The sequence below is a fragment of the Macaca fascicularis genome, chromosome 1 (assembly GCF_037993035.2).
Source record: "Macaca fascicularis isolate 582-1 chromosome 1, T2T-MFA8v1.1".
Taxonomy (NCBI): Eukaryota; Metazoa; Chordata; class Mammalia; order Primates; family Cercopithecidae; genus Macaca; species Macaca fascicularis.
Genome location: NC_088375.1, coordinates 145072374 through 145097296, shown reverse-complemented (window position 1 = coordinate 145097296; position 24923 = coordinate 145072374). Strand labels below are relative to the sequence as shown.

At 38.3% G+C, this 24923-nt stretch overlaps 1 protein-coding gene and 1 pseudogene across 1 annotated transcript in view; one reads left to right on the top strand and one right to left on the bottom strand.

Moving 5' to 3' along the window:
* LRRC8C (leucine rich repeat containing 8 VRAC subunit C) overlaps nt 1-24923 on the top strand; it is a 96664-nt gene that overhangs the window by 11554 nt on the left and 60187 nt on the right. The window lies entirely within an intron of this gene.
* LOC123571785 (cytochrome c oxidase subunit NDUFA4 pseudogene) lies at nt 16100-16391 on the bottom strand (annotated as a pseudogene).

Genomic DNA, 24923 nt, shown 5'->3' with positions numbered 1-24923 from the left:
TCTGTGGTTAGAAAGTGAAGGGGAAATCCTAGGGGGGGAAAGTCACATAAAAGAGATTGCCCCCAAATCTGCATATAAACTCTTACCAGATCTTTGCCTGACCCCAGAAATGCTCATGAGAGGAGTTAGGCTCCGTGTAAGCCTAAACCCCTTAGCAGCAGGAAGCCTAAAATGCTTGAGCAGACATTTTAGCTGCTGCCCACCTTAGAGAAGACAGTTTAGTTTCAGTATAACCAAATTAATGGCCTGCTAAAGCTAAAAATTAGTACTTTTCAAAGGGAAATAATAGACTACAGAGCTTCCATAATATGTCATCCAGAATATCCAGGATAAAATCAGACTAGTAGGCATGAAAATGCACAGGAAATGTGTAACTCATTATCAAGACAAAGTGTAGTCAATAGAAATTAACTCCAAGATGATCCAAATGTTAGAGTTAGCAAATAATAATTTTAAAACTGCTGTTATAGTATTGTGAAAAGAAAATATAGTCATAATGAATTAACAGATGAGAACTCTCAGCAAAGAAATGGAAATTATGAAAAAGAGTTAAATAGAAATTCCAGAATGAAAAATCCACTGGATGAGCTTAACAGCAATTGGAGGTAGCAAAGTAAGGAGCAGAGAATTTAAACATGTATCGATAGAAATAATATAATCTGAACAATAGAGAGAAAATGATTGGAAAAAAATTGACTTGCCCCTTCTGAAAGAACACATTTGGGTTGGGTGAGAAAAAATATGTAACTTTTGCTCTCTGGGTACAATATATGGTAAGTAAATAACTTTACAGATTTATTTCTAGAAAAGGCCATCTGGAAAATAATTTTTCTTTTTGAGTTACCAGTTACCTATCCTACTTAGCTAATTCAAAAAAATTAATTTTATCTCAATATGTGTTATTTTTCGTACAAATCACACAGGCCAAACAATGGTGTGTGACAATTTTTGGTGTTAAACGTTAGTTTTTAAAATAAAATTACTAAAGTGGGAGGATCACTTGAGCCCAGGAATTCAAAACCAGACTGGGCAACATGGTGAGACCCATCTCTACAAAAAATAAAAATTAAAAAAGTTAGCCGGGCATGGTGGCTCATGCCTGTGGTTCCAGCTACTCTGGAGGCTGAGGCAGGAGGATGGCTTGAGCCCAGGAGACTGAGGCTGTGGTGAACTATGTTTGCAACACTGCACTCCAACCTGGGTGACAGAGCAAGATCCTGTCTCAAAAGTAAATAAAATTAATTTTATAAGGCATGTTATGAAATAAGATTATAGTCTTATTTGAATATTATGAAGAACAAAAATATGTTTATAAATCTAATACGTAGGTGAAAACTATTGTGTAAGTATTTTGCCAAAGACTATTCATTAAATTCCTAATTTTAATATTAACCCCTGTCTTAAAATTAATTATCTTAAATTACAATTCAAATTACCATTTAAAATAATACAATTACTGTTCGTATTCAAAGCCTATAAGAGAAATACAACATCCCATGATTTAACATTACTGCAACATTGCCTAACATTTACAACCATTAAAGAACAGACACTAGTTATAATTCATTGTTGGGTACATCTACAGTCTTAAATTTTTAGTATAAATAATAACCAACCATCTGACCTATGAGATAAATATAAGGAAGTTAATATCTTCTAGTTTAATACACATTGTGTCAGAGAACAGATAGGGTGAACCAAAATACATCAATGAATTGTGCAAACTACAATACATTTTTAACAGCTTTATTGAGATACAATATACAAACCACATATTTGTTTACAGTATACAATTCAATAGCTTTTAACATAATTATATAATTGTGTAACTATCACTATAATCTAATTTTAAAACATTTTTATCACCCCAAAAAGTAACATCTATGCATTAGCTATTACCCCTGCTTCTCATCCTCTACTTCTCCCAGCCTCTAAACAGTCATTACTCTATTTTTGTCACAATAGATTTGCCTATTCTGGACAGCTCATGTAAGTGGTATCAAAAATACGTGTTTTTTTCTTCTTTCACTTAGCATATATTTAAGGTTCGTTAATGTCGTGGCATATATCAGTGCCCCACTTCTTTTCTTTGTCAAATAATATTTCATAGTCTCAAAATACCACATTTTGTTTATCCATCCATCAGTTAATGGGCATTTTGGTTGTTTTCACCTTTTAGCTTTTGTAAATTGTTTTTTATGAACATTCATGTGTATGTATTTGAGTACCTGTTTTCGATTCCTTTGGATATTCCCCTAGGAGTAGAATTTCTGGGTAATATGATAACTCTGTGTTTGACATTGTGATGTAAATGAGGTATGATTTTGCATCCTATCCCTAACTAAAATAAAATCGGTGCTAAGGCATTTAACTGTCTTTTTAATGACGTTTAACAAACTAATTTGTCTAAGCATTAATCATTACTGGAATATCAACTGAACTTCAAATTTTATATAATTAATTCAGGGTTGTTTGCAAAGTACTATTAAAGCACTAGTAAATCTCTTTACATTTTGGATTGAAAGTTCTAGTTAAATATAGAAAGAGGTGCTGAAAGCTGACAGGGTAGCTAGTCGCATTTTTGTTGTTCTTGTTCCTTATCCTTAGCGACCTGTACACCATTCATTAACTCCAAACATTCCTTCTGGGCATTTTTCCCCTCTTATTGTGGTGTGTCCAGGAAAAGATACTAAGATTTTCTTAGTCTAGATATAAATAACTGCTATTAGCTTCTGTCTAAAAAATGTGAACTCTGTCTATTTGAAAGACTTCACAGTCATGCTAATTTCTCTCTGGAAGGAAGTAAAGTTATTTTACCTCCTGAAGGTAAATAAAACACCTTTCCTTGAAACATTCTTTCAGGCACTACTCTTTTGCCCAGGGTGGTGGCAGAGGAACTATCTTGACAGGTTGTCGATTCTATCTGTTTAGGTCTATTTAGAGATATTCTTTTAATCCACTGTCACCCAGACTTGGCAGAAATTTCCTTTAACTCTTTCTTGTCACACACCTGTGAAATCACCCAGGCAGATTTCCCCTCCTCTCTTTGTTTCAAAGTGAATTCATTTGTTTAATGAGATGTTCTTCAAAACACAGGACAATCTTTTGTGACCTCTTAACTTTCAGAGGCATTCTAAGCAAGTGAGAAGCTCTCATTCTAGTAGTTGAGTCCTAGGTACTCAAAGGACTCACTGACCAAAAATATAGAATGCTATAAATAACTGTTTACAGATACAGGCAAATGTACAGGAAACCTCTGAACCTATTCCTATAGGATACAATTTTAACTGTTTGACAAATGTAAATACCGATACAAATATATACACAAACCCACTTCAGGCAAAACACAAAATAGCTTAAGATTTCTGTGAATGTTTCATAGGATAATTTTCAGAAAGTTAAACATGACTCTTAAATATAGAATGAACAGTAAAAGATTTATTTAACTCATAAATTAGGGAGCCAGCAGGATGGCAAAACTGGTGCAAAGAGTGTTCAAGGAATTATTTTCGAAAGGAATGTTAGAATAACATTGCTAGATGTAAAACTAGGTAATGTCCTTCAGGGAAATAAAACCCATAATGTTTTGAGTTTTCTTTTCTACCAGCCAAAAATCTACACGACTGGAATTTAATCAGTAGAAATTAGCAAGTTAAAAAAAAAAAAGTATATTTCCCCAAATAATCCATGAGTGAGCCAATTAAATAATTATTCAGTATTACATTGAGAGGATATATTGCTCTTTCCTTCATTTCCAAGTTTTGGATACTTTTTGAAACAATGTACACTTGTTTATCCTAAATGTTCTTTTTAAGGGCTTTGGTTGTTTCTTAGTAATATAATAAATGTTAAGCCATGGAATGTGTCAAATACAAAACACTGATGGTGGAAATCCTCAACCTTAGAACATGGGTTCCAGGAACAGAAGTTTTGGGTTCTACACTTCCATACTTACATCCCTCCAATATCAAATACTGCTCTGATTTCACCCTGGGGGAAGAGTCCTGTTTTAACTCCAACCCCAAGTTCAACCACTTCTTAGAGCTCAAACAGCTCTCCAAGCTCTCAACTTAGATGGCAAGTCATTTTAAGCCCAGTAGAGTGGGAGTCACTTCAGATGGCCATTAGAAATTGACATTCAAGTGCTCAAATTGCCATATCTGAGAAAAAAACAAAAAATCCAACGATCAAGAAGCATAACACAGTGGGTAACAGTAGCATATATGCCATGAAGTACCTTGATCTGGAGGCTGACAGTAACTCTGTTTCTCTTGAGGTAAGCAAGTCTCCAAGGGAGTTCTGAGAACCATTGCAACAGGAATTGACAAGTTGTGGCCCATGCAGTTTGAGTTAGTGCAATCTGTTTTGATATGGCCCACTCGCTGAGATCGGCTTTTCTATTTTTTAAGAATTGTTTAAATTTTTAAAAAAGAATATGCAACATAGGCCGGGCGCAGTGGCTCCCGCCTGTAATCCCAATACTTTGGGAGGCTGAGGCGGGCAGATCATGAGATCAGGAGATTGAGACCTTCCTGGCTAACACGGTGAAACTCTGTCTCTGCTGAAAGTACAAAAAATTAGCCGGGCGCGGTGGCGGGCACGTGTAGTCCCAGCTACTCGGGAGGCTGAGGCAGGAGAATGGCGTGAACCCGGGAGGCGGAGCTTGCAGTGAGCCGAGATCGCGCCACTGCACTCCAGCCTGGGCATCAGAGTGAGACTCCATCTCAAAAAAAAAAAAAAAAGAAGTAAGAATATGCAACATAGACCACATATGATTTATAAACCCTAAGTATTTTCTTTCCCTCCGTTTATAGGAAAGAGTTTATGGCCAGGATGGTCTCGATCTCCTGACCTCGTGATCCGCCCGTCTCGGCCTCCCAAAGTGCCGGGATTACAGGCTTGAGCTACCGCGCCCAGCCGATCCTTGCATTTTTAAAAAAATTGACAAGTTACTTGTTATGACAAGTTACTTGTTAGTGTTAAAGCTTTATACTAAACTTGCTCTAAGGGAGGAGTTTGTTAGTAGGCTAATTCAGAGATTTGCTCTTGATAGGGACATTTTGTAGTAAAAGAGAATGGTTAGAAAAATCACTAGATTTGACATCAAAAGAAAACAATATTTTGCTAAAGGTCACTAAATTCTTGTTTGACAGCTGGTCAACTGCATGGGTCATATCTGATTTCCCAAAATAAGTCCTAGTGTCATTAAAGTTCATGAGAATCAACTACTGAAGCATTTTATCAGGAGCACTCATTTCTTTCTGAGAGGAAGTTGTAAGTAATATCACACAAACAGGTTTGGGACTATTTTTCTTTTTCAAGGCAATGTAGTATATTTTAAAAAGCATACGCTGGAGTGCTGGGGTGCAGTAAAAGAAAAGTAAAACTGTAGGAATCTTTTGATGCCACTCTAACTCATACCTTGTTGGAATTTAGATACACAATGAAATATGAAGATAAAACACTGGGGAAAGAATCAGAAGACCATCAGAGAGTGGGTTAGAGCATTGAAAACAGGATCTATGTGGGAAAGATGAAAGGAATTGAGATATTGCTGCTAAGATGGGTTCCAGGAAAAAGTTAGTAATTACTTCCAGGGGTATGAAAAGGTCTCTAACTGAATCTGAAGAGCAATTTTGCATGTCTTCTGGAAAGAGATAAAAGTGTAACCTGCTGCACAAAGATTTTGGTGGTTAAAAATAATAATTTTCAAGCTTCAAGTAATCAACCTTCTCACAAATTTTCATAGTGGCTGGGTCTCTGGGATGTCTTAAAAATAGAACAGAGTTGGGGCTCTCTGTCATGGGTTTAGTGTGGTCTTGCCTGAAGGTTTAGTCAGATAACCCCTTATGATCAGTCTTGCATTATCATTTAAAACCACACTAGGTACAAGGCTCTCAGTGGTGGATCAAAGGAAAAATAAAAGAGGACCACACTGGGTGCAGATCACCAGATCCACTGGCTTTCTAAGGGATTAAAAAGAAAGCCACTCTCCCAGAGGACTTACTCTCTATGACAGAAGGACAGGATAAACAAATATACAAGTGGCAAGTTATGGGGCCGCAATATCACAGGAGAAGGGGGAAATTGTTGCAACTATATAAACATCTGGAAAGGGACACAATTAAAAATACAGCTCATAAGGCAAAGATCTGGAGGAGGTGAGGAGAGGCAGATATCTGCGGAGGAGAGATCTGAGAAGAGGGGACAGCAAATATAAATATGTTCCCCTGGCATGAAGGAGGAACAGCAAGAAGGCCAGTGTGGGTGCAGGGCTCTGCGCAATGGGGAGAGTGGTTATTAAGAGAGGGTGCTGCAATGGGGAGAGTGGTTATTAAGAGAGAGTGCTGTAGGCTCATGAAGTGTCCACCTCTACTCTGAATGAGATGAGGAACCATTAGAGGGTTCTTAATCTGACTTGAGTTTTCAAAGGATCACTCTGGCTGTGGTATAGAGCAATCATTAGCCAACCTTTTGGTTTCAGGGCATTTGTACTCGAATTATTGAAAACTCCAAAGAGCTCTAACCCATAAGAGCTCAGAAATGTAAATTTGATTATTTATTTATTTATTTATTTATTTATTTATTTTAAAATAATAATAGTTCCACTGCATGCTAACACAAGTAACATATTTTTTGAAATTATATTTTCCAAAACAAAAGAACAAAAAGATGTCAGTGTTTAAGTTTTTGCAGATGTCTTTAATGTCTGGCAGTCTGTTCACTGTCATCTATCATTTAGCCTCTAGAAAGCTTCACTGTGCATTCACAAGAAAATGAATTTAAAAGGCCAATAATGTTTAGTATTCTTGTGAAAATAGTTTTGACCTCGCTGATTCCCCAAAAAGGCACACTGTGAGAAGCAATGGTAAAGAGTAGACTAACTGTAAGAGACAAGGATGGAACCTATTGTAATAAACCAAATGAGACATGCTTGCGCCTTGGGTTATAGCAGGAGAGGTAGGGAGAACTGGTTAGATTCTAGATAGATTTTAAAGATTGAGCCTACAGGTTTTGCTGACAGGATAGACCTGAATGTAAGAGAAAAAAATTAAAAATTGACTCCAAGGTTTTGACCCAGAGGAACTGCAAAGATGGATTTTCTATTAACTGAAATATGGATGGTTGTGGAAATAGCAGATTTGGGGTGAAATGAAGAATTATTTTGGACTTGTTAATTTCAATCCAGCAGTATCACTACTAGGTATCTACCCAAAGGAAAAGAAATCATTATATCAAAAAGCTACCTGCACTCGTGTGTTTATAGCAGCATCATTCATAACAGCAAAGATATGGAATCAATCTAAGTGTCCATCAATGGAAGACTGGATAAAGAAAATGTGGTATATATACACAATGGAATATTATTCAGCCATGGAAAAGGATGAAATCATGTCTTTTGATGGATAGACATGATAGAACGTGGATAGAACTGGAGGCCATTTTCTTAAGTGAAGCAACTCAGAAACAGACAAATAGTGCATGTTTTCACTGAGAAGTAGGAGCTAAATAACGTGAACACATGGAAATAACATGTGGAATAATAGACATTGGAGACTTGGAAGGGTAGAAGTGGGGAGGCAGGTAAGGGATGAGAAATTACTAAATAAGTATAATACACATTATTCAGGTGATGGTTACACTAAAATCCCAGACTTCACCACTACCCAGTATAGCCATGTAGCAAAATTGCACTTGCACCCTTTAAATTTATACAAAAAAAGATAAATGTCTACTAAACATCCAGTTGCAAATGTCAAGTCAGCAGCTGGATATTTAAGTCTCAATTCAGGGGATGGATGTCTTACTGCCTTTATATTCCCCAATACTTTTTAAGGAGAGAATACATAAAAATAAATTTTCTGCATCCTTCTATGTCTGAAATACACTATTCTATTCTCAAATTTGAAAGTTAGTTTGGTTGGGTACTAAACTCTACATTGACAACCACTTTCACTAAGAATTTGAAGGCTTTTTACAACTATTTTCTAGCATACAATAATACCATATTGTTGGTAAAAAGTGTAATACTGATCTGATTTTTGTTTCTTTATATGCATCCTTTTACCCTCTCTGTTTGCTGCCTTCTGCAAGCTTTTAGGATCTCCTCATTATCTCCAGTGTTCATGAGAGTATGGGTCTTTATTAACTCATTGTGTGCTAGCACTTTAGTAAGCCTTTTATTTATTTATTATTATTATTTTTGAGACAAGGTCCTGCTATATTGCCCAGACTGGATTTGAACTCCTAGGCCCAAATGATCCTCCTTCCTCAGCCTCTTGAGTAGCTGGGATTACAAGCATGAGCCACCATGCACAGCTAGTCAGCCTTTTTAATATGAAGTCTCATGTCCTACAGTTTGGGAAAATTTGCTTGCACTCTCTTCTTGATACCTCTGTGTTCATTTTCTCCTTTCACTCTTTAATTTCCATTATTCAAACATTGAATCTGGAGTCTGTATATTATTTTTCCCTGTCTGTTTTTTTTTTCTACTTTAAGATTTATTTCATCAACATTATCTAACCTTATATTGATTTTTTCATTATCTTATTTTTAATTTCCAAGTTTTTTTCCAGTGTGTTTATTTTATAAATACAATATCTCCTGCTAGGTCTCTGAGAATATTAATTATAGTTAGGAAGTTTTTAAATGTGAACTCCTGCTCTCTGCTTTCCTTTTGGTTTTAATGTCTTTATTTGTTCCTTTGATTGTCTTATTTATATCTGTCTTTCAGTTGGAGGCATTCTTCAAATGACTGATGATCTATATCTGTATCTTCAAATGTCTTAGTCTGTTTTGTGCTGCTGTAACAGAATACCAAGACTGGATAATTTATAATGAACGTAAAATTTTGGGCTTACAGTTCTGAAGGCTGGAATTCCAATATCAAGGTGCGGGCATCTGGCGAGGGCCTTCTTGTAGCATTTTCATATGGCAGAGGCATCACATGGTGGAATGGCAAAGAGAGAGCTAAAGAGAGCAAGAGCCAGAGGGGGCAAATCCACTCCTAAGGTAACACTAATCCAAGCATGAGGGCAGAGCCCTCATGACCTAAACAACTCTTAAAGATCTCACCTCTTAATACTATTATGATGGCAATTAAATTCCAACATGAGTTTTCTAGGAGGCAAACATTCAAACCATCCCATCATATTTAATAGTGAGGCATAGAAAGCTGATTGTGAGTTCTTTGTGAATTGTAGAACTTGTCCACTGAAGGGCATCACAATAGGGTTATTAGGTCATGAGCAGCCTTTTTGTTGTATGACTTCCACTGGTATGTCAGTGCTACAGATAGAGCGTTCTAAATTCAAAAATTTAAAATCTGAAATGCTTCACAATCCGAAACTTTTTGAGTGCCAATGTGCTGTTCAAAGGCAATGTTCATTACAACATTTTTGGTTTTAGATTTTCAGATTAGGGATGCTCAATCAGTAAGTATAATAATCCTAATATTCCAAAATTTGAAAAACTTCAAAACACTTCTCATTCCAAGCATTTTGGATAAGGGATACTGAACCTGGATAGAATTACAACTCCTAGTATCTCACTGCCTTTCAAGGGCACATCTAAGTTATCTTTATTCCCCATGCAACCCAAAGTTAGGGGTGTGTGTGTGTGTGTATGTGTGTGTGTGTGTGTGTGTGTGTGAGAGAGAGAGAGAGAGAGAATGTATCGATTGGACACATACAGGTGTGGCAGTGTTGTAAAAATGTAAAGATATCAGGGTAGTAGGACTTGCCCAATATATTGTAGTCAAAAGTGGAGTTGGTTCTAGAACATTGGACTTTTAGTCTAAGGTTCTTTCTACAACTGTTGCTCCTCTTGCTTTCCATCAGTGCCTTTATCAGCATAAAACAGATTTTGTGCGTATTTCAGGAATCTGGGAGTAGAGTTTCAAGCACTCTGCTTGAAGGATCAAAATTTTGTTTAATATCTTCTGTTTTAACTTTTTAAAAGCACAAGAATTTTGCCTTTGATTCTATATCTTTGTTTGTTGGTTTCAATGTAACATTTTCTTTTTCCTTTTTTTTTTTTTTTTTTTTTGAGAGAAGGTCTTGCTCTGTCACCCTGGCTAGAGGCTAGAGTGCAGTGGCATGATCACAGCTAACTGCAGCCTCAAGCCCCTGGGCTCAAGCAGTCTGTCTCAGCCCCCCAAGTAGCTGGAACTACAGGTACGCACCACCACACCTGGCTAATATTTTAATTTTTTGTAGAGACAGGGTCTTAATATGTTGCCCAGATAGGTTTCAAACTCCTGAGCTCAAGCCATCCTCCCACCTTGACCTCCCAAAGTGCTAGGATTACAGGCATACACCATCGGCCGGGCCAGCATTTTTTTAAATCCAAATATTTGAGTAAAGTCAGTGTACCAGGAAAATATGCTCCCCCTCCTCCATGTAATATGCATTCAGCTACTCCAGTGGGAAAGCCCTGCCCGTGTGACTAAGAGTTAGGTGAAGAGTTCAAATGCTGTCAGAGAGATTCTCCATCTTCTCCACACACACGCGCGTGCACGTACACACGCATGCACGTGCACACACACACCCCCCATACACAATGGTGACTTGAAGAAAGGACATTCTTTCTCTCTCATAACAGTCTTAACATAGTCATGTGGATCTGTTACTGTCGAGGACTTGGCCTCCTTATGTCTTGGTATTCTACCCTTGCTAACATGTATCCCTTACTTGTCTGTTGAAGATGATTAGTACTAAGCCTGCATCCCATCTCAGAGGTGGGGAGGAAGGTATATGGAAGGCTCATTTAAGGACACAACTCCAAGCTAAGTATATCTTTTCTGGTTATATGCCATTGGCTAGGACTAAATTCCACACCATACCTGCCTTCAAGAGAGCTGGAACATGTACTTTATTATTACATAAGAAGGAGAGGCCGAATACTGGAAAACAAGCAGCTGTGTCTCTCACTGTCATGCTGCCATCTTACAGCTAGAGGTACAAAGAGCACAGGGACATTGTAGTAGCTCACAACAAAGATTCAACATGAGGGCTCTTTCAGTGACCTTTCCTGAAGATTATATGACTCACCTTCCAAGAACTCTCCCTTGAGGGGAAATGTTGATCCCACAGATTGCAGCTAGTTTCCTCAGCCTCAGCTGCTAACCATCCTGTAGACCCTATAAAGGCAGCTGTGTTTCTGGATGGCAGTGGTCAGAGGACAGCCCTTCCATAAGCTGGCGATCTCCACATCATCACGTCTAATTGCCTGTCAAGTGTGGGGTGGGGATGGGCCCTTGCTCTTAAGCACCTGTTCATTAACTTTATCATTATTGCTCTTAGCTATCAAGGCTTTCTTAAAAATTGGGTCATGCTCCAGAGATGCTAGGTACTGAGTAAGCTCAAAGAGTCACATAGTCAGTGGGGAATCTAGTGGAAGTGTGCATTTGAGACCTCTGGGTTTCCAGGCATGTAATTCAAGAATTGGGGCAGGTTGGCATTTCACAGAGTTTTGTTTCTATATATCCATGCAACAAGCATAGGTAACACATGGAGTTAGAAATAATTGATTGGGAGGAATTGGCCTGTCTTGAGGCAATGGAAAAAATAGCAAATGTTTTCAAGAGGACACCACAATTTGGGGGTACTGTCAGGCACTTTCCATGAACAGCAGATATAGTGGAACATACAGTAAATTGGATTTTTCAGAATCCAGAAGATTCCCAAGAGAGAAGCCTAGGTAATTTTCTTTTTTTTTATTCAAAGTTTATTAAATAATACAAACACTGTTCTAAAAAGCAAGAAGTCAGGAAATATTTTCTTAATTAAATAGTGTAGTTGACAATTTTCACACTGACTGCCAGCTGCTTTTCCAAGTGTGCATGATTCAAAGAGGTTAAATAACCTGCCCAAAGTCACTAGGCTAGTAGCCACAGAGCTAGATTTCAAACCTAGGTCTTTCTGGCTATAAAACATACATTGTAACTATTTCATTATATTATACAAAATGGTGAGTAGAGATGACTTCCTTTGATTTTTATTTTTTAGATTAATGTGGCCGCTTATGACTAAACTTAGAGTTCTGGAAATGCAGATGTTCAATGAGGTAGTAGTATATACATCTAAGGTAATAACAGGAGTCTTTTTTGTTTGTTTTACTGTTGACATATATTGCCTTGGACTAAGGACTTCATATCACCCTAAATGTACACAACTGTAATCAGTTCATAGGAAAAGAATTTGTACAAACTACCTTTAAATTTTGTATTAAAATGCTATTACTGTATTGTTGGTATCCTAAATAGGAACATATCCTGTCTTTATGATGGTTTGCCTAACTTGGTAGTGGGCTTAGTAAGTAGTTGCCATTGTGGTTTAGAAGATGCTTAGTATGACTGGGTGTGGTGGCTCACACCTGTAATCCCAACACTTTGGGAGGCCGAGGAGGGCAGATCACAAGGTCGGGAGTTCAAGACCATCCTGGCCAATATGGTGAAACCCCGTCTCTACTAAAAATACAAAAATTATCTGGGCGTGGTAGCGCACACCTGTAGTCCCAGCTACTCGGGAGACTGAGGTAGGAGCGCTTGAACCCGGGAGGCAGAGGTTGCAGCGAGCCCAGATTGCGCCACTTACTCCAGCCTGGGTGACAGAGTGAGACTCGGTCTCAAAAACAAAACAAAACAAAACAAAAATAAAATAAAATAAAATAAAATAAAAAGATGCTTAGTATGATGAAAAATTACTAAGAATTTCTGAAAATTTTTCAGGAGACCTATTCTTCAAAAGACGGGAAAAAATTTTAAACCTGAACTGGAGTCATGTACATATTAGAGTATTTTATAAACAAAAACATAGTCGATGAGATGTGTCATTAATGTTAAGCAGCGGATTTACTTCCAGAGGATCTCAGGAATGAAGTGTATGACTGTGTGTAACTTTACATTTACTCAACTGGATTAAGATTTTTTTTTAATTGAAATATACCATGCTTTCGAAAAGCCCCCTTGTGCCACATCCAAGAGCAGAATAGGCTCCTTATATAAGGAAACCACAAATCTTGAAAACAGCAGTTTTCCTTGATGTTCTTTGGCCACACTACTGTTTGGTTTAACTAGCATTTCTGGTATTGGAGTTGTTTGAGTCTCAGAATGACTTTGCTTAGAATTTTTATATTTCTGCCAGACCTCTTCCTGTTGACATACTTGAACTGAATCAGAATTATTTGAGTGATCATCATAAGCATTGTTAAATATAGTATTTGAAAACAGTCTAAGGGCCTGAAATATTAATTAATGTATTCGGGTGTGTTTGCTTGGAAACCTGGAATGAAGACTGTTTGAAAATATATTTATTTTTAGAATATAATCTGAAAAAGGCTTTAAAAATTCTGAGGCTCAGTAAAGTTTTAAAATAGTAATTATTCATATCTCAACATCCCAGATGCCAAGGCATTTTATGTAGTGGAAGTGGGGAAGGTGGTAGAATCACTACATTTTAAAAATATGCAGCTATGTCCTCATTTTAAGAAAGATTATACCTAAATACCATTTCTATTTTTATATCAGGATCACCTATGAACAGGATTAAGGAAATCCTCATTATCCTTCCAAAACTAAACAATTGATATAAAATGTAACATTCGTTTCATTATTTTTCATTCTGAGTGATAAACCATAAAATGTGTCTTGGAAATATGTATGTACCATATGCTGAAAATGGGCACATTTCTGACAGGGAAATGAACCACCTGTACTCTCATTTAGCTCTTGAGCGAAGTGTAGATTCCACTCTTTAAATTCTTTAAAGTTATAAGTGCCTGACCAAGAGGCTATAGAGCGAAAAGATTTATAGCCAAAGAATTAGGAGCCACTGCTAATGAAAAAGCAAACCAATTTAAAAGACAACGTATCTGAGTATGTGTATATTACACTCTAAGTATGATATATATTTAGAAGTGTCTCTGATATTATAATGAGAATTAATAGGAAATTGTAGGTAGTGTCTTCTCCAGTTTGTTTTGTGTGTGTGTGTGTGTGTGTGTCTGTGTGTGTCTGTGATGAAGTTTTACTATGTTGCCCAGGCTTGCCTCAAACTCTGGGGATCAAGCAGTCCTCCCACCTTAGCCTCCCAAGTAGCTAGACTGTGTCACCAAGTCCAGCTATCCCAGTTTTTATGAAACACTTCTGTAAAGGAAAATACCCTTTCCTGTTAACTAATTCCTAAATTCATTCAAGAAGGAATTCAACTCAGTTTTCAATTGTTTTGTTCTGTTGTCTATGGAATGTTAGGTTTAGTGACTTAGATTAACGCGTTCTAAAACCAGATTACCTAGATTGTACGCAGGCCCCTCTGCTTACCACTCTGTAACCCCAGGCAGAATATTGACCTTCCTAAGCCTCCATTTCTTCAGTAAGAGTAGGCTGATAGTACCTGGAGCCCAGAGACATTTGGGCATTAAGTAATGTAATATGTATGACGTGCCTGGCACTTCTAAGTACACAGTAAACCTCAGCTCATGTTATGATAGTGGTGGGGTTTTCCTTTATACAGAAAGAGAACTTCATTTTACAGTAACAGTAATTAACTGTTAGTATTAAAACTGTCAATAAAATGGTAATGAACTGTTACTCTAAAACAAAACATTTATAAATATGGACCCCGTCAGAACTACAGTTTTAATGTTCAAAGCATCATCTACATTGAGAAACTGTTTTGAGGGGTAAATCATTGCTGTACATGTGGACCTAGCTCTGTGTCATGCAAAACTGTTACGGCTCAGACAACTAGGTCAGGGACTGGGCATGTGAAATGAGCAACGTGGTCTCTGCCCTTACAGAATTTACAGTGTGGGAGTGGAGATAGTTGAGAATATAAATAACCCAGGGGAGTGAAGGGGTGAACAGAGCAAGTAGGAAAGTGTTGATCTTGGACTGCTTATGAAAATACTCAGCCACGGGCTTCCAAAATAGGACACTGCAGCTGTGGTCTGAGACCCCTTCAAATATTATCCAAACAGCATGCTCTTCCTGAGAGAGGGTGGGCTGTGTGGGGAAGCCTGACAGTCCTGATCTGGGAAGAGGCGGTGTCCAGGTAACTATTAACTGAAGATGTGATATTAAAATATACATTTATGGAGCACTGAAATCATTTTAAGTGAGCAAACGCTGCCTTTGGTAGTCCAGATAAAGCTCTGGTTTTTCCCCTAAGACCTCACTTAGCACGTAGCTGTACTTTTTATCACAAACAGAAGAAACAGATATTTTGGGGAGAATAGGTCTCAACCTCACCTACATGTTGGAATCACTTGAGGACCTTCAAAACAAAACAAAACAAAAACCTCATGCCTGGGCCCCACCCCAGGGGTTCTGATTTAACTGCACCCAGGCATCAGTGTTTGTAAAACTCTCCAGGTGATTCCAATGTGCAGCCAAGGTTGAGAACCACTCTTCCTCCCTATCCTAGGTTTTATTTCCCCCCAGGTGTTCCCTAATAAATTTCAGGAGACTAGCTCAGCCAAATTCTGTCAACAGGTTTTGCAATCAGAAGTTATTAATTTAATACTAGTCCATATGTTTTCCCTTTGAAAACATGTGCACTTTCTGCGTTTCAGTAAGTAATGTTGGCTCCTGGAGAAACACTCATCTTAAGCTCCTAGTGGAGCAAAAGAACCTTTCTCATCCAGCACCCGGCCTCCAGACAGCAAGCTCACCATCGAAACATGATTCACTGTCCTATTTTTCACATCTCCTTGGCATGACCAACCCTCGGATTTCATCCTGCAACCATTTATTTGGTCATTTAACAATGGGTTGTTTCTTCCTAAATCTCTCATGCAGCAGTTTAAAGCCTGTAATGTGCAAAGTTGAAGCATTTTTGTATTTGGCACTGAAGTCTATCCATGGACGTCCAGGCTCTGGACTCCTCTGGTAGCCTTTTGTATTCCTTTGCTTGTCTCAATTTACGTAGTGTTTCTTTTTGTTTTGTTTTGTTTTCCAAGTTTCAGTTATTTACTAATCAGCATAATCGCCAATAGATTACATCAAAATGATTCCATGCATTTAGAGGAGAGAAGTATTTCCTGGTTAAGCGGAAAATTGTGTGGATGGCTTCTGGAAGACCTTGATGTGAAACATTTGTTAGAAATCTGGACCTTCTTTCTTCAGTTTGCTGTAATCCACATTCACTGAGTAGAACTTGTATTGATCATTGGGACCCGGTTTGTTCCGGGGCTCTGGGTTACTCTTTCTGTCCCAACTAACATCTGGATTGAACAACGCCAGACACGAGAGATACAGTGCAGCTCCAGTACCTCCAGCTTCAATAAATACAAAGAGGGGGATCAAGCTTAGATGCTTCTTGGATTGAGTGATGATCTGGCAGAGCATGTTTGCTGCAGAGGCCTCCGATTGGAAAGGAGAGAACCAGCTTAGCCACTAGGCTCTGGGCTAAGTAGTATCTCCATAGTGTTTCTTTATAGGTTCTGTTTCTACCACTTTACTCTTTTAATTAACAGATATCTACTGAATGATAAATATGGGCCAGACGCTCTTCTGGGCATTAGGGACAAAACATTTTCCAAATTGGGCAAAAATTTCTGCCCTCCTGGGACTTGCATTCAAGAGGGAGGAGAAAGAAAAGGAAATGCATAATTAGCTAAAATATATATGGTATGTTCAAAGGTGTTAAGTGCTATGGAGAAAAATAAGGCAGGGCAGGAGGAAAGGGAGTGCTATGGCTGAGATACGGTGTGATATTAAATCGGCTTTGCAGTATTATTCAAATAAGAGGGTGAAGGCTTGGAACAGAGGAGTAGTGATGGAAATGGTGAAAAGTGTTTGAAATCTGGGCAAGTTTCGCCAAGGCCTAAAGAAGATGAAGGATTGAGCCCTGCAGATACCAGGAAGATGGAATTCCAGACAGAGGCGTTGCAAATGCAAAAGCAGGAGTGAACCTGGGGTGCCAAGAAGCCACTATAACAAGGGCGTCCGATCTTTTGGCCTCCCTGGGACACATTGGAAGAAGAAGAATTGTCTTGGGCCACACATAAAATACACTAACGATAGCTGATGAGCTAAAAGAAAAAGAAATCACAAAATCGCATAATGTTTTAGGAAAGCCTACAAATTTCTGTTGGGTCGTATTTAAAGCCATCCTGGGCCACATGCGGTCTGCAGGCCACAGATTGGACAAGCTTGTGCTAGAAGGCCCAGTGTGGCTGGAGCAAAGCAGGTGTGCAGGAGAGAACTATGAGACTGGTGTGGGGTGGCAGTGAGATTGCAGAGGGCCTTTTAGGACTTTTGTAAAGATTTTGGCTTTTTCACTGCGTGAGATGGAGAATTATTAGAGGATTTTGAATGGAGAAGAAACCCAGGATCATTCTGGTTGCTCACTTGAGACGACTCTAGGGGTCGTTGGTAGAAGTGGAGAGACTAGTCAGGAAGATATTGCAATAATCTAATTGAGAGATGATGGTGGCTTGGATCAGGGTAGTAGTTAAGATGGGTCAGAAATCATTGGAATCTGAATATATTTTTGTAGGTATAATTTTTTGCCCTTAAATGTAATATGTAATATGTTTCCATATTCCTCGTAAAATAGAGCCCTAAACTCCAGTAAGAGACCTGAATAATGCTAGTTATGGAAAAAGGTTAACTGTCTGACTCTTGAACACCACAAATTTAGTATTGTGTTGTCTTCCCCACCATGTGGTAGATATTATTTCCCTATGTTTCTTTTTTCTTTTTATACTTTAAGTTCTGGGATACATGTGCAGAACCTGCAGGTTTGTTACATAGGTATACACGTGCCATGGTGGTTTGCTGTGCCCATCAACCCGTCATCTACATTAGGTATTTCTTCTAATGCTATCCCTCCCCCAGACCCCACCCACCAACAAGCCTCAGTGTATGATGTTCCCCTCCCTATGTCCATGTGTTCTCATTGTTCAGCTCCCACTTATGAGTGAGAACATGTGGTGTTTGGTTTTCTGTTCTTGTGTTAGTTTGCTGAGAATTATGGTTTCCAGCTTCATCCATGTCCCTGCAAAGGACATGAACTCTTCCTTTTTTATGGCTGCATAGTATTCCACAGTGTATATGTGCCACATTTTCTTTATCCAGTCTATCATTGATGGGCATTTGGGTTGGTTCCAAGTCTTTGCTATTGTGAACAGTGCTGCAATAAACCTACGTACACATGTGCCTTTATAGTAGAATGATTTATAATACTTTGGGCATAGATCCAGTAATGGGATTGCTGGGTCAAATGGTATTTATGGTTCTAGATCCTTGAGGAATTGCCACACTGTCTTCCACAACGGTTGAACTAATTTACACTCCCACCAACAGTGTAAAAGTGTTCCTGTTTCTCCACATCCTCTCCAGCATCTGTTGTTTCCTGACTTTTTAATGATCACCATTCTAACTGGTGTGAGATGGTATCTCATTGTGGTTTTGATTTGCATTTCTCTAATGACCAGTGATGATGAGCTTTTTTTCATATGTTTGTTGGCTGCATAAATGTCTTCTTTTGAGAAGTGTCTGTTCATATCCTTCGCCCACTTTTTGATGGTGTTGATTTTTTTCTTGTAAACTTGTTTAAATTCTTTGTAGATTCTGGATATTAGCCCTTTGTCAGATGAATAGATTGCAAAAATTTTCTCCCATTCTGTAGGTTGCCTATTCACCCTGATGACAGTTTTTGTTTGCTTGTTTGTTTTATCTGTGCAGAAGCTCTTTAGTTTAATTAGATCCCATTTGTCAATTTTGGCTTTTGTTGCCATTGCTTTTGGTGTTTTAGTCATGAAGTCTTTGCCCATGCTTATGTCCTGAATGGTATTGCGTAGATTTTCTTCTAGGGTTTTTATGGTTTTAGGTCTTACATTTAAGTCTTTAATCCATCTTGAGTTAATTTTTATATAAGCTGTAAGGAAGGGGTGCAGTTTCAGTTTTCTGCATATGGCTAGCCAGTTTTCCCAACACCATTTACTAAAGAGGGAACCCTTTCCCCATGGGTTGTTTTTGTCAGGTTTGTCAAAGATCAGATGGTTGTAGAGGTGTGGTGGTATTTCTGAGGCCTCTGTTCTGTTCCATTGGTCTATACATGTGTTTTGGTACCAGTACCATGCTGTTTTGATTACTGCAGCCTTGAAGTATAGTTTGAAGTCAGGTAGTGTGATGCCTCCAGCTGTGTTCTTTTGGCCTAGGATTGTCTTGGCTATGTGAGCTCTTTTTTGGTTCCATATGAAATGTAAAGTAGTTTTTTTCTAATTATGTGAAGAAAGTCAGTGGTAGCTTGACGGTGATAGCATTGCATCTATAAATTACTTTGGGCAGTGTGGCCATTTTCACGATATTGATTCTTTTTTTTTTTTTTTTTTTTTGTTGAGACAGAGTCTCGCTTTGTCGCCCAGACTGGAGTGCAGTGGCCGGATCTCAGCTCACTGCAAGCTCCGCCTCCCGGGTTCACGCCATTCTCCTGCTTCAGCCTCCCGAGTAGCTGGGACTACAGACGCCCGCCACCTCGCCCGGCTAGGTTTTTTTGTATTTTTTAGTAGAGACGGGGTTTCACCGTGTTAGCCAGGATGGTCTCGATCTCCTGACCTTGTGATCCGCCCGTCTCGGCCTCCCAAAGTGCTGGGATTACAGGCTTGAGCCACCGCGCCCAGCCCGATATTGATTCTTTCTATCCATGTGCATGGAATGTTTTTACGTTTGTTTGTGTCCTCTCTTATTTCCTTCAGCAGTAGTTTGTAGTTCTTGAAGAGGTTCTTCACATCCCTTGTAAGTTGTGTTCCCAGGTATTTTATTCTCTTTGTAGTAATTGTGAATGGGAGTTCACTCATGATTTGACTGTTTGTCTATTATTGATGTATAGAAATGCTTGTGATTTTTACACATTGATTTTGTATCCTGAGACTTTGCTGAAGTTGCTTATCAGCTTAGGGAGATGACAGTGGGGTTTTCTAAATATACAATCATGTCATCTGCAAACAGAGGCAGTTTGAGTTCCTCTCTTCCTATTTGAATATCCTTTATTTCTTTATCTTGCCTTATTGCCCTGGCCAGAACTTCCAATACTACGTTGAATAGGAGTGGTGAGAGAGGGCATCTTGTCTTGTGCCTGTTTTCAAAGGGCATGCTTTCAGCTTTTCCCATTAGTAATGATATTCGCTGTGGGTTTGTCATAAATAGCTCTTATTTTGAGATAATCCCATCAATACCTAGTTTATTGAGAGTTTTTAGCATGAAGGGGTGTTGAGTTTTGTTGAAGGCCTTTTCTGCCTCTATTGCGATAATCATGTGATTTTTGTCATTGGTTCTGTTTATGTGATTTATTATGTGTTTTGATTTGCATATGTTTAGGCCTAGGTTAATATACATGTTAATATACATGTGTCTTCGTTTTTAGTTAAAAAGTTTAAAAAGCAAAATATAATAATTTAATAACAAAAAGCTTACTGAATAAGGAATAAAATATATTTTTGTTCAATTATAAAATATGTTTGTGTTTTAAGCCAAATGTTATTATGAAAGTGACAGAAAGTTAAAAAGAATGTTTAAAGTTTAAAAAGTAAAAAAGTTGCAATAACCTACAGTTTATTATTGAAGAAAGAAAAATATTTTTTATAAATTTAGTGTAACCTAGGTGTACAGTGTTTATTATTATGAAGTCTGTGGCAGTGCAAAGTAACATCCTAGGCCCTCACATTCACTCACCACTCACTTGCTGACCCATCCAGAGCACCTTCCAGTCCTGCAAACTCCATTCGTGGCAAGTGCCCTATACAGGTGTACTATTTTTAATCTTTTATGCTTTTTTTATTGTACCTTTCCTATGTTGAGATACACAAATACTATTGTGTTGCAGTTACCTACAGGATTCAGTACAGGAAAATGCTGTACAGATTTATAGCCTAGGAGCAAGACGCCAAACCCTGTAGCCTAAGTGTATAGTAGGCTACACCGTCTCGGACTGTATAAGTACACTCTATGACGTCCACACGACAAAATTGCCTAATGATGCATTTCTCAGAACATATCCCCATTGTTAAACAACATATGACTGCATTTTGACCGAAACGATCAATGATCGCTATTGCACTGCTGTTGCTTAATAAACATGTACATTCCCTTCTTACAGTCTTCGCCTTATTCCATGGTAGGTCCCTGGAAGTTGACAGAGGCCGGCAATGTGAGTAGAGGAAAAAACATGATACTGTTAATAATATAAAGGAGCCCATGATTCAAAACAAATGAGGCCCAGGGCACCTCTTGTCCCACTCCTGTCCTTAATTCCTTCTCCCAACTCTAAATAAGATAGAATTGTCTTTTTCCAGCTCCATGCAGATCTCTCAGGTGGCCTCTTATGACTTCTTTGCTTCCTCTTTGCCCCTAAACAGAGTGCAAGTATCATGAGAAAATGCAGAGTGGTACAAAAGAAATCTGGTGTTCTCTTCCTCAAAACCAAGTGCACCTTACTCTAATTTCTGGTAGTCACATAAACATTTCTGTTATTCATTTTAATAACTGGGAGAATTTCAGATTAAGTAGATGCTCATTTCTCATTTCATTGGTTCAGCAATTACTTACTGAGTACTTTTTATGTGCCAGATACTGTTCTAGGCTCTGGGAGACATGAGTGAACAAAATAAAGTCCCCATTTCTTAGGAGCTTACCTTATGATGCAGCAGAGAGACAGAAGTACAACTAAATGAGTAATACCTGTATAGTATATCTGATAAAGATAATGCTATTGAGGAAAGCAACTTAGGGAATGAAAAAGGGAGTGCTGGGATGGCATGCTCTTGCTTTTGGTGAGTTGGTATTAATATTTTCAATAGGGTAGCCAGAAAAGGTGTCTCCAATAATGATATATGTGTAGAGACCTGAGGGAAGTGAGAAAACAATATTCATGCCAATATCTGGTGGCAGAATGCTCCTTGCTACAGGAAGTCCTTAGATAGTTTTCCCCTCTCTATATGCTCCCTAGGTGGTTTCATCCTACCACTTTTTATAACCCTAATGACTCCCGAACTTCTCTCTCTATCCCAGATCTTTCCTATCTTTAGTCCAGTATATCCAGCTGTTTGTGGAGCCCCTCCACTTGGAAGTCTAGTAGACATCTCAAATTTCAGATGTCTCTATCCAAACTCCTTATTCCCCACTCCCTAAACCTACTTTCTGCAGCTTCTCACTCTCTTTATAAAATGGCAACTCCATGATTTCAGCTTCTCAACTTAAAAATATTGGACTCATATTGATTCTTCTGTCTCAAACCTCACACCCAATCCATCAGCCACAGCATGAGTTACTTATATTAGGAAAAACTAAAAAAGGAGTAAACCTGGGGCAGTGGGAGGAAGAAATTTAGGTAAAATACAAAGGAGAGCAGTAATAGAGCTACTTGCTGGGCAGTGTTTGATGGGATGAGGAAAATCTAAGCTGAGGGCATTTGAGCCTTGGAACTCAGGTTGCTGAGAAATCACATCCTAAGCCACATTCCCTTAAAAGAGCTAAAACTTTAAAGTGGTTTGCTATGTTTTGATATCTTTTAACATCAAGAGTGAGTTAGTTGGCAAAACTCAAGCTGTCAGCCCATGGATTAGAAAGAGACTTTAGAGGCCGGGCGCGGTGGCTCAAGCCTGTAATCCCAGCACTTTGGGAGGCCGAGACGGGCGGATCATGAGGTCAGGAGATCGAGACCATCCTGGCTAACCCGGTGAAACTCCGTCTCTACTAAAAAATACAAAAAACTAGCCGGGCGAGGTGGCGGGCGCCTGTAGTCCCAGCTACTCGGGAGGCTGAGGCAGGAGAATGGCGTGAACCAGGGAGGCGGAGCTTGCAGTGAGCTGAGATCCGGCCACTGCACTCCAGCCTGGGCGACAGAGCGAGACTCCGTCTCAAAAAAAAAAAAAAAAAAAAAAAAAAAAAAAGAAAGAGACTTCAGGTACCCATGAGAATATTTTACATAAAGTTTACCTAAAGTATTTTCCATTTCCTGCTTCTGGAAATATTGTGGGCCCTGGATGGAGAAGACAGAAGTGCAAAGTCATAATAATAATTTTAACAAACAGCATTTGAACCAGTCATAGAAAAACGAATGTTCGTTGTTGGCGTATCTACAATAAAGCAAAACACTTAGCTGAAACATCAGGGAAGGGAAGATGCTGATAAATTTCATGGGGTAAAAGATGGTTAAATACTTAAGTATCTTGATTATATTAATTTGAACAAGGAAAAGGAAGGAAGTGGTCACTGTCCTTCTGTTTTCATTTGGTATATATTTCCCAGTATTCAAATTCTCAGTATAGAAGGTTCTCACTGTTTTGCTGCACCAAGTTCCTGGAAATCACATACAGATCCCCCTAAAGGAGATTGGAACAGTGCAATATCTGGGGACTGCATTCTCCACCCAAGGACTTAGCATCAAATGAAAAACAGGTATAACCAAGAGCATAACACAAAAGAGCTTCAGTGGCTCTGGTAAAATTTTATTTTTTTAGCTATTTATTATAGAAGGGTAAGTTTCACCCTAGTGACTTCTTCATGGACAGAAGCAGAATCGTTTATAACTTCTAAAAAGATCATTTCTCAGACTGGATTTCTCTCAGTGTCAGATTTTAGGCTACAGTGTTCAAGTCACAAATATGATTTCCCTGAATGCAATCCTGAAAGAGGTGAATTTCCAAATAGGTGCTTTTGCCAATGGATATCAAGTCTAAATTTCCCGTAAAGGAGATTGTTAGAAACTAAAATAATTTCCCTCTTTAAGTGAAATGAGCTTGGACATTGGAATCTGAAAGCCCTGAGTTGGAATTTTTGCTATGCCCTTCACAGGCTTTCCAATCTTGGAGAAATTATTTAATCTCTCTTTGTATGTTTCCTCTTCTGTACAGCAAAGATAATACCTACTTCAAGGGTTTAATGTGGAGGTTCAACAGATAACATTTTTAATGCCTGGCAGTTAGTAAGCATGATAACATTATATGTCAATTATATACCTTTTCTTTCCTATTTAACCAACACAATTTTTTAAAGTTTATTTCTTCTGTTTTTAGAAAGAATTCTATTTTAGTATGGTACCTCAAGTTAGGACAGAAGTCTCTAATGCAATATGTGACAACATGGATGAATGAGGACATTCTGATAAGTGAAATAAGCCAGTCACAGAAAGATATATGATTCCATATATGAAGTATCTAAAATAGTCAAATTAATGAAATCAAAGAGAATACTGGTGGTTGCCAGGGGCTGGGGAGATGGGGAAATGGGGAGCTATTAATACTAATCAATGGGCATCAAGTTTGTTTGCAACATGAGTAAGCTTTAAAGATCTGCTGTACAACATTGTACCTGTAGTTACCCAAACTATATGGTATGCTTAAAATTTTAAGCAGGTAGATCTTACGTTATGCTCTTACCAAAATAAAATGTTTAAAAATCATAAACTCTTTATAATTATCAAATATGATTGTCATCTCTATTGCTAATATTAGTAGCTGTCATCTATTGAGTGCTAATTCCTGCCTAGTACCACTGTTAGTGTTTGCCACTCTTACGTGCTTCCCCAGCAATCCTGTGAAGCAAGATACTATTCTTTTCCCCATTTTCAAGATGAGAAAACAGAAGGATTAAGTAAGTTGCTTGTGGTCACCCAGCTTACAAGTGACAGAGTCAGGATACAGACCCAGGCACCCTGACTTCAGTGCTATGCTCCCAACCACTATGATTCTAAAGTATCATTTTTATATTCTAGTACTATATTAATATGATTGTCTGCCCTTGAGAGGAGTCATTTATTGCCTTAATAACCAATGACAGATCTCCTCCAAAAAAGTAGAGATTGGGCATGGAAAATGTAACCTAGGAGGATGTTTCTATTTCTTATGTTTGTTTCTTTTTTCTTTTGCCTTTTCCTGCAATAAAACCAGATCTTTAGAATGAGTGGAGATTCTATGTC